This window comes from Nicotiana attenuata, chromosome 2 (genome assembly GCF_001879085.1).
Source record: "Nicotiana attenuata strain UT chromosome 2, NIATTr2, whole genome shotgun sequence".
Lineage (NCBI taxonomy): Eukaryota > Viridiplantae > Streptophyta > Magnoliopsida > Solanales > Solanaceae > Nicotiana > Nicotiana attenuata.
In genome coordinates this window covers 41,252,908-41,260,778 of record NC_031990.1, presented here as the reverse complement: position 1 = coordinate 41,260,778, position 7,871 = coordinate 41,252,908, and positions in this window count along the sequence as shown.

The following is a 7,871-nucleotide window of genomic DNA, read 5'->3' as shown; positions in this document are numbered from 1 at the left end:
AAGCGGAGTCGCAGAAGTGACCATTTGGTCAGCAAATGCCAAATCACTGAGCAGATGTTATATTTTGAGGGTTTAGCTCATTTTCTCATTATTTGGAGTTTTTGAGCTCGGCAATATATTTGGAGATATTTTCATCACTACTTTGTGGGAAAGCATTCATATCATGTAGCATCTCATACAAAGCCTTCTAGCTATATTCAGACTCTCTAAGCATAGTCCTTAGACACACAACATTTATCACATAGTTGTCCCACATCCCTTCACGCCATCGTCACAAACTGCCAGTAACCAACAACTAACATGTTCAAAATATCACATACGAACGAATGGAAATGAATTGAAGCCTAGGGTTCAAGCTTAACAAAGTCGCACGATATGGAAAGCAAGAAAGTAATTTCCTAAATGACTTGTACCCTCTCGAAGATAAGTACAAACGTCTCCATATAGTTCCACAAGACTCTAATAGACATGCTCATGACCCATATAATCTACTGAAACTAGAGCTCTGATACCAACTTATCATGACCCAAAATTTCCACCAAGTCGTGATGACACCCAATACAAACCACTAGGTAAGCCAACCTATACAAAACACAGTCTATGCCATAAATCATTAAATAAGTATTAAAATAAAAATAGAGAAAATCTTAATACAACTATTCCCAAGGACTGGTAGTATTAGTCATGAGAAACTAAGATTTGATTTACAATGCTGTCAAGAATAAAGTAACATCTTTTCAAAAGTTACATAAACAAAAATACATATCCTATACTACCATGAACAAAATGATAGTAGATGGCTGGAATGCTGAAGTCTCCAATGCTCGGCCTCAAACTTGGCCGCTACTTAGCTCTAAATATTTGCACGCAAGGTGCTGAAGTGTACTATGAGGACAATGATCATATGTACTCAGTAAGTACCTTGACTAACCTCTATAAAGTAGTGGCGATTTTTAATGTCACGACCCAAAATTCCACCAAAGGTCGTGATGGAACCTAACTGTCACGACCCGGATTTTCCCACCATCGGAGTCGTGATGGCGCCTACTCGTGGTAGCTAGGCAAGCCAACTTATTTACCTTCCCATCATTAAGCAATTATTTTTTAACAGTTTATAGCATCAATGTAGAACATGAAATTTAATAATAATAATAATAGCGGAAGTCTAATTCATAAGTCTGAATCAAAAAGCGGAATAGTCAACAATAGCCTCTACCCAAGATTTAGTGTCACATTACTCACGAACGACTAAGAATAAACTAAATACAAAGGTCTGAAAGAAATATAACAGTTGTCTGTCTCGAAGACAATGAGGCAACAGTCAAAAGGAAAATATAAAGAAGAGACGTCGGGCCTGCGGACGCCTGCAAGGCTACCACAGTCTCGTGAATAGGAAAGTCTGCTCCCGAACTACTGCTGCTGCTGCTCCTCAAAACCTGGACCTGTGCAAAAATGCACAGAAGTGTAGCATCAGCACAACCGACCCCATGTGCTGGTAAGTGTCTAGCCTAACCCCGGCGAAGTAGTGACGAGGCTAGACTGGACATCACATAAACCTGTGCAGTTATAAATCTACAACGGAAATCGAATACCAAGTAATTAACAACATGGGAGGGGAGACATGCTAAGGGGAGATACAATATTAACAGCAATCCAGAGTAACAACTAAAACAGCTTAGGTTCCCAATGAACAAGGAATCAATACTCAAATACCAACACATAGCCTCAATAGCTGTTGCGGCGTGCAACCCGCTCCATAATTACTATTGTTGCGGCGTGCAACCCGCTCCACAATTACCACTGTTGCAGCGTGCAACCCGACCCATATCATTTATCATGTATCATTGTTGCGGCGCGCAACCCGATCCTCACCTTTTACTGTTGCGGCGTGCAACCCGATCCTCAATATCATTGTTGCAGCGTGCAACACGACCCTCACATATTATTGTTGCGGCATGCAACTCGATCCACAATATCATTGTTGCGGCGTGCAACCCGACCCTCAATACATTTAGCAGTCTGACTCCCCAAAAAACAGTCACAATTAAGGGGCATAAAAATAAGTAAACATTTGACAAACATCCCGGCAAGGGAAAGAATCCAACAAGTTCAACCAGACGTCCCGGCAAGGGAATAATCAACAACGTTTTCTCTTTCTTACTTTTCTTATCTCACGATATCACTGGAGCCCAAGCTCCAAGAAATTTCTTATCTCATATTCCGTCACAAACAACAATATAACGACTTCCCAGTAAGGGAACAAAACATCATCTCAAATATTCTGGCAGGGGGATTACTATAACCACATTAGTTCCAACATCTAACCACCACATTAGTTCCAACATCTAACTACCACAGCTATAACCAACCTATTACCACACTTGACCACCTCAGCTATATCTAACCGACTACCACACCCAACCAACCCATCTATAACTATAGTCATCATATGACACAAGGAAACATTAACCTGAGCGACCCTAGTATCCGTTAAGAACACAATACAGAGGAATCACAACCCAACAATAGCCCACCAAGAGGCAACATAATGATCTCTCCTCTTTCTCGCTTTTACTTTACAATTCTTTTTCACAACTCGAGCAGATGCTCCAGAGGTTCAATTATCACTTATACTTTCGCAAATCGTTCTACAACTGGAGCCGACGCTCCTCACTGAATCAAGTCATTTCATATACTTTCAATATTCGTATCAGAGTTCGAGCCAATGCTCCTAGGAATCAAATTATCATATCACCATTCACATGTTATTCACAATATATGGAAATACTCCAATAAACATGAAATTCACAATAAGTTCATGATAATCACATTATAAGGACTCACGGTCATGCTAGACACCAATGTATAGATACTCGTCATCATGCCTATACATCGTACTCGATCACATAGCAGTTAGCAACAAGACTCAACTCCTATTCCCTCAAGCTAGGGTTAAACCAAACACTTACCTCAAAGCCTTGAAATCCACTTAATCCTCAACTATCGCTTTACCTCGCGGTTCCACCTCCAATTCGCTCGAATCTAATCACACATTGCTCAATTACTTTAATAAACATTATATGAATCAATTTGAATGCATGAAAAATGAGTTTCCCAAGTTTTTCCCAAAAATTCCAAAATTGCCCCCGGGCCCACGTGGTCAAAACTCGAGGTTCGAACCAAAATCTGGTTACCCATTCCCCCACGAGTTCAAATATATAATTTATTTTGAAATCGGACCTCAAATCGAGGTCCAACTCCCCAATTTATAGAAAACCTAGTTTCTACCCAAAAATTCCAATTTCACCCATGAAAATCTTTGATTNTATATATATATATATCTCACCCACTGAAACCTTAAATATCTCATTCTAGCCTTTCTCGATTTGCGTGCACGGTCCGGGTGTTTTTCCGGAAGGCTTATATGTTAAAAATTGATAAAAATAAGAATTTTTGCCTTTAAAAATAATTTGAGTTGACTTCGGTCAACGTTTTGAGCAACCAGACCCAGATCCGTATTTTGATGCTCCCGGTGGATCTGTATCGTGATTTAGGACCTGGGCGTATGTCACGACCTGGATTTTCCCACCACCGGAGTCGTGATGGCGCCTACTCGTGGTAGCTAGGCAAGCCAACTTATTTACCTTCCCATCATTAAGCAATTATTTTTAACAGTTTATAGCATCAATGTAGAACATGAAATTTAATAATAATAATAGCGGAAGTCTAATTCATAAGTCTGAATCAAAACGCGGAATAGTCAACAATAGCCTCTACCCAAGATTTGGTGTCACATTACTCACGACCCACTAAGAATAAACTAAATACAAAGGTTTGAAAGAAATATAACAGCTGTCTGTCTCGAAAACAATGAGGCAATAGTCACAAGGACAATATAAAGAAGAGACGCCGGGCCTGCGGACGCCTGCAAGGCTACCTCAGTCTCGTGAATAGGAAAGTCTGCTCCCGAACTACTGCTGCTGCTGCTCCTCAAAACCTGGACCTGTGCAAAAATGCACAGAAGTGTACCATCAGCACAACCGACCCCATGTGCTGGTAAGTGTCTAGCCTAACCCCGGCGAAGTAGTGACGAGGCTAGACCGGACATCACATAAACCTGTGCAGTTATAATATACAGCGGGAATCGAATATCAAGTAATTAACAACAAGGGGAGGGAGACATGCTAAGGGGAGATACAATATTAACAGCAATCCAGAGTAACAACTAAAACAGCTTAGGTTCACAATGAACAGAGAATCAATACTCAAATACAAACACATAGCCTCAATAACTGTTGCGGCGTGCAACCCGCTCCATAATTACTATTGTTGCGGCGTGCAACCCACTCCACAAATACCACTGTTGCGGCGTGAAAACCGACCCATATCATTTATCATGTATCATTGTTGCGGCGCGCAACCCGATCCTCAATATCATTTATCATGTATCATTGTTGCGGCGCGCAACCCGATCCTCAATATCATTTATCATGTATCATTGTTGTGGCGCGCAACCCGATCCTCAATATCATTTATTAGTCCGACTCCCCAAACAACAGTCACAATTAAGGGGCATAAAAATAAGTAAATATTTGACAAACATCCCGGCAAGGGAATAACCAACAACGCTTTCTCTTTCTTACTTTTCTTATCTTATAATTCACTCTACTATTTTGAGCCAACGCTCCGAAGAATCAAGTCATTTCGTATGATTTCAATATTCGTATCACAATTCGAGCCTATGCTCCCAGGAAAATCAAATGATCATATTACCGTTCACATGCTATTCACAACATATAGAAATCCTCCAATAAACACGGAGTTCACAACCAAGTCATGATAATCACGTTATAAGGACTCACGGTCATGCTAGACACCAATGTATAGATACTCGTCATCATGCCTATACATCGTACTCGATCACATAGCAGTTAGCAACAAGACTCAACTCCTATTCCCTCAAGCTAGGGTTAAACCAAACACTTACCTCAAAGCCTTGAAATCCACTTAATCCTCAACTATCGCTTTACCTCGCGGTTCCACCTCCAATTCGCTCGAATCTAATCACAAATTGTTCAACTACTTTAACAAACACTATATGAATCAATATGAATGCATAAAAATGATTTTCCCAAGTTTTTTCCAAAAATTCCAAAATTGCCCCCAGGCCCACGTGGTCAAAACTCGAGGTTTGAACCAAAATCCGGTTACCCATTCCCCCACGAGTTCAAATATATAATTTGTTTTGAAATCGGACATTAAATCGAGGTCCAACTCCCCAATTTATGGAAAACCTAGGTTCCACCCAAAAACCCCAATTTCACCCATGAAAATCCTTGATTTCAAGTGGAAAACATGTTTAATGATGTTAAAAGTTGAAAGAATTGAGTAAAAATCAACTTACAAATGATTTGGGATGAAGTTTGCTCTTGAAAAATCGCCTATGGTGTTTGGGTTTTGAAAGAATGGTGAAAAGTGATGAAAATTCGACTAAGTATAAAATTTGCTGGGCCACGGATATGGGAATTGCGAACCATGGTTCGAAATTGTGAACAAACCAGGGCTGGGAATTGCGACATTCTTAGTTCGCATTTGCGAACCCATGTCTGGTGGCCAGGTTTTGCTTTTGCGAACATTCGATCGCATTTGCGACCAGGGCCACCTCGCATTTGCGAGCCAATGGATCGCATTTGCGATCCCAAGCCTTTTCCCCAGACTTCGCATTTGCGAAGTGTTGATCGCATTTGCGACAGTGCCCCATTTTTCCAGACTTCGCAATTGCAAAGCAATGCTCGCATTTGCGAGCTCGCAATTGCGAGTCTTCCCTTCGCATTTGCGAAAATTGCAGAAGCCAGCATACCAGATTTTTAAAACATGAGAAATGCAATCCGATGCCTATCCAAACTCACCAGAGCCCTCGGGGCTCCAAACCAAACATGCATACAACCTCAAAAACATCCTACGGACTTGCTCGTGCGATCAAATCGCCAAACTAACATCAAAATCATTGAATCAAGCCTCAAAACACATGATTTTTCTTCTAAACTTCATAAACTTTCAAACTTGGAACTTATAGTCCGAAACACGTCAAACGACGTCCGATTTCGACCAAACTTTACAGAAAGTGCTTAACACATATTTAAGAGTTGTACCGGGCGTCGGAACCAAAATACGAGCCCGATACCATAGTCTTTTAATCAATTTTCATTTCCATTTTTCTTAATAATTTCAGAAAAATAATTTCACGGAAAAATTCATATCTCGGGCTCTAGGCCTCGGAATTCGATTCCGGGCACATGCCCGAGTCCCATATTTTTCTACGGACCTTCCGGGACCGTCCAATCTCGGGTCCGGGTCCGTTTACCAAATATGTTGACCAAAATCAACTATAATCATATTAATATCAAAATTCTTCAAATTTTTCACGGAATTCACATATTTCAACATAACAGCTTTCCAGCTACGCGCCCGGACTGCGCACGCAAATCGAGGCAAGTAAAAAAATAAGGTTTTTAAGGCCTCGAAAGCGCGGAATGGATGAGGAAATTGGTGATGACCCTTTGGGTCGTCACATCCTCCACCTCTAAAACAACTGTTCGTCCTAGAACGGACAAAAGAAAGAAGTACCTGCGTCGAGGAACAGATATGGATAACGGCTCCGCATATCGGACTCGGACTCCGAGGTCGAGGCCTCAGGGGGCTGACCTCTCCACTGAACACGAACAGAGGGAAAACTCCTAGATCTCAATTGACGGACCTGCCGGTCTAGAATGGCTACCGGCTCCTCCTCATAAGATAAATCTTTGTCCAACTGGACAGTGCTGAAGTTTAATACATGGGTAGGATCGCCGTGATTCCTCCGAAGCATAGACACATGAAAAACTGGGTGCACGGCTGATAAGCTAGGTGGCAATGCAAGTCTATAAGCCACCTCTCCCACTCGATCAAGAATCTCAAACGGACCAATGTACCCAGGGCTAAGCTTGCCCTTTTTTCCGAACCTCATCACGCCCTTCATAGGCGACACCCGGAGCAATACCCGCTCACCAACCATGAAAGCTACATCTCGAACCTTACGATCAGCATAGCTCTTTTGCCTAGACTGAGCTGAACGAAGTCTGTCCTGAATGACCTTGACCTTCTCCAAGGCCTCCTGAACTAAATCTGTACCTATCAACCGAGCCTCTCCCGGCTCGAACCATCCAATCGGAGACCGACACCGCCTACCATATAAGGCCTCATAAGGAGCCATCCGGATGCTCGACTGGTAGCTGTTATTGTAGGCAAACTCTGCTAAAGGCAAGAACTGATCCCATGAACCTCCAAAGTCAATAACACGAGCCCGGAGCATATCCTCCAAAATCTGAATAGTCCGCTCGGACTGACCGTCCGTCTGAGGATGGAACGCTGTGCTCAACTGAACCTGGGTACCTAACTCATGCTGAACCGCTCTCCAGAAGCGCGAGGTAAACTGCGTACCCCGATCCGAAATGATGGATACCGGCACTCCATGAAGGCGAACAATCTCCCGGATATAAATCTCAGCTAACCTCTCGGATGAATAGGAGACTGCCACTGGAATGAAATGCGCTGACTTGGTCAGCCTATCAATAGTGACCCAAATAGCATCAAACTTCTTCCGAGTCAGCGGAAGTCCAGTAATCAAATCCATGGTAATCCTCTCCCACTTCCACTCGGGGAGCTCAATCCTCTGAAACAAACCACCGGGTCTGTGATGCTCATACTTGACCTGCTGACAGTTCAGGCACCGAGCCACATCGCAACAATGTCCTTCTTCATCCTACGGCACCAATAATGCTGCCGCAAGTCCTGATACATCTTCGTGGTGCCCGGGTGAATAGAATACCGAG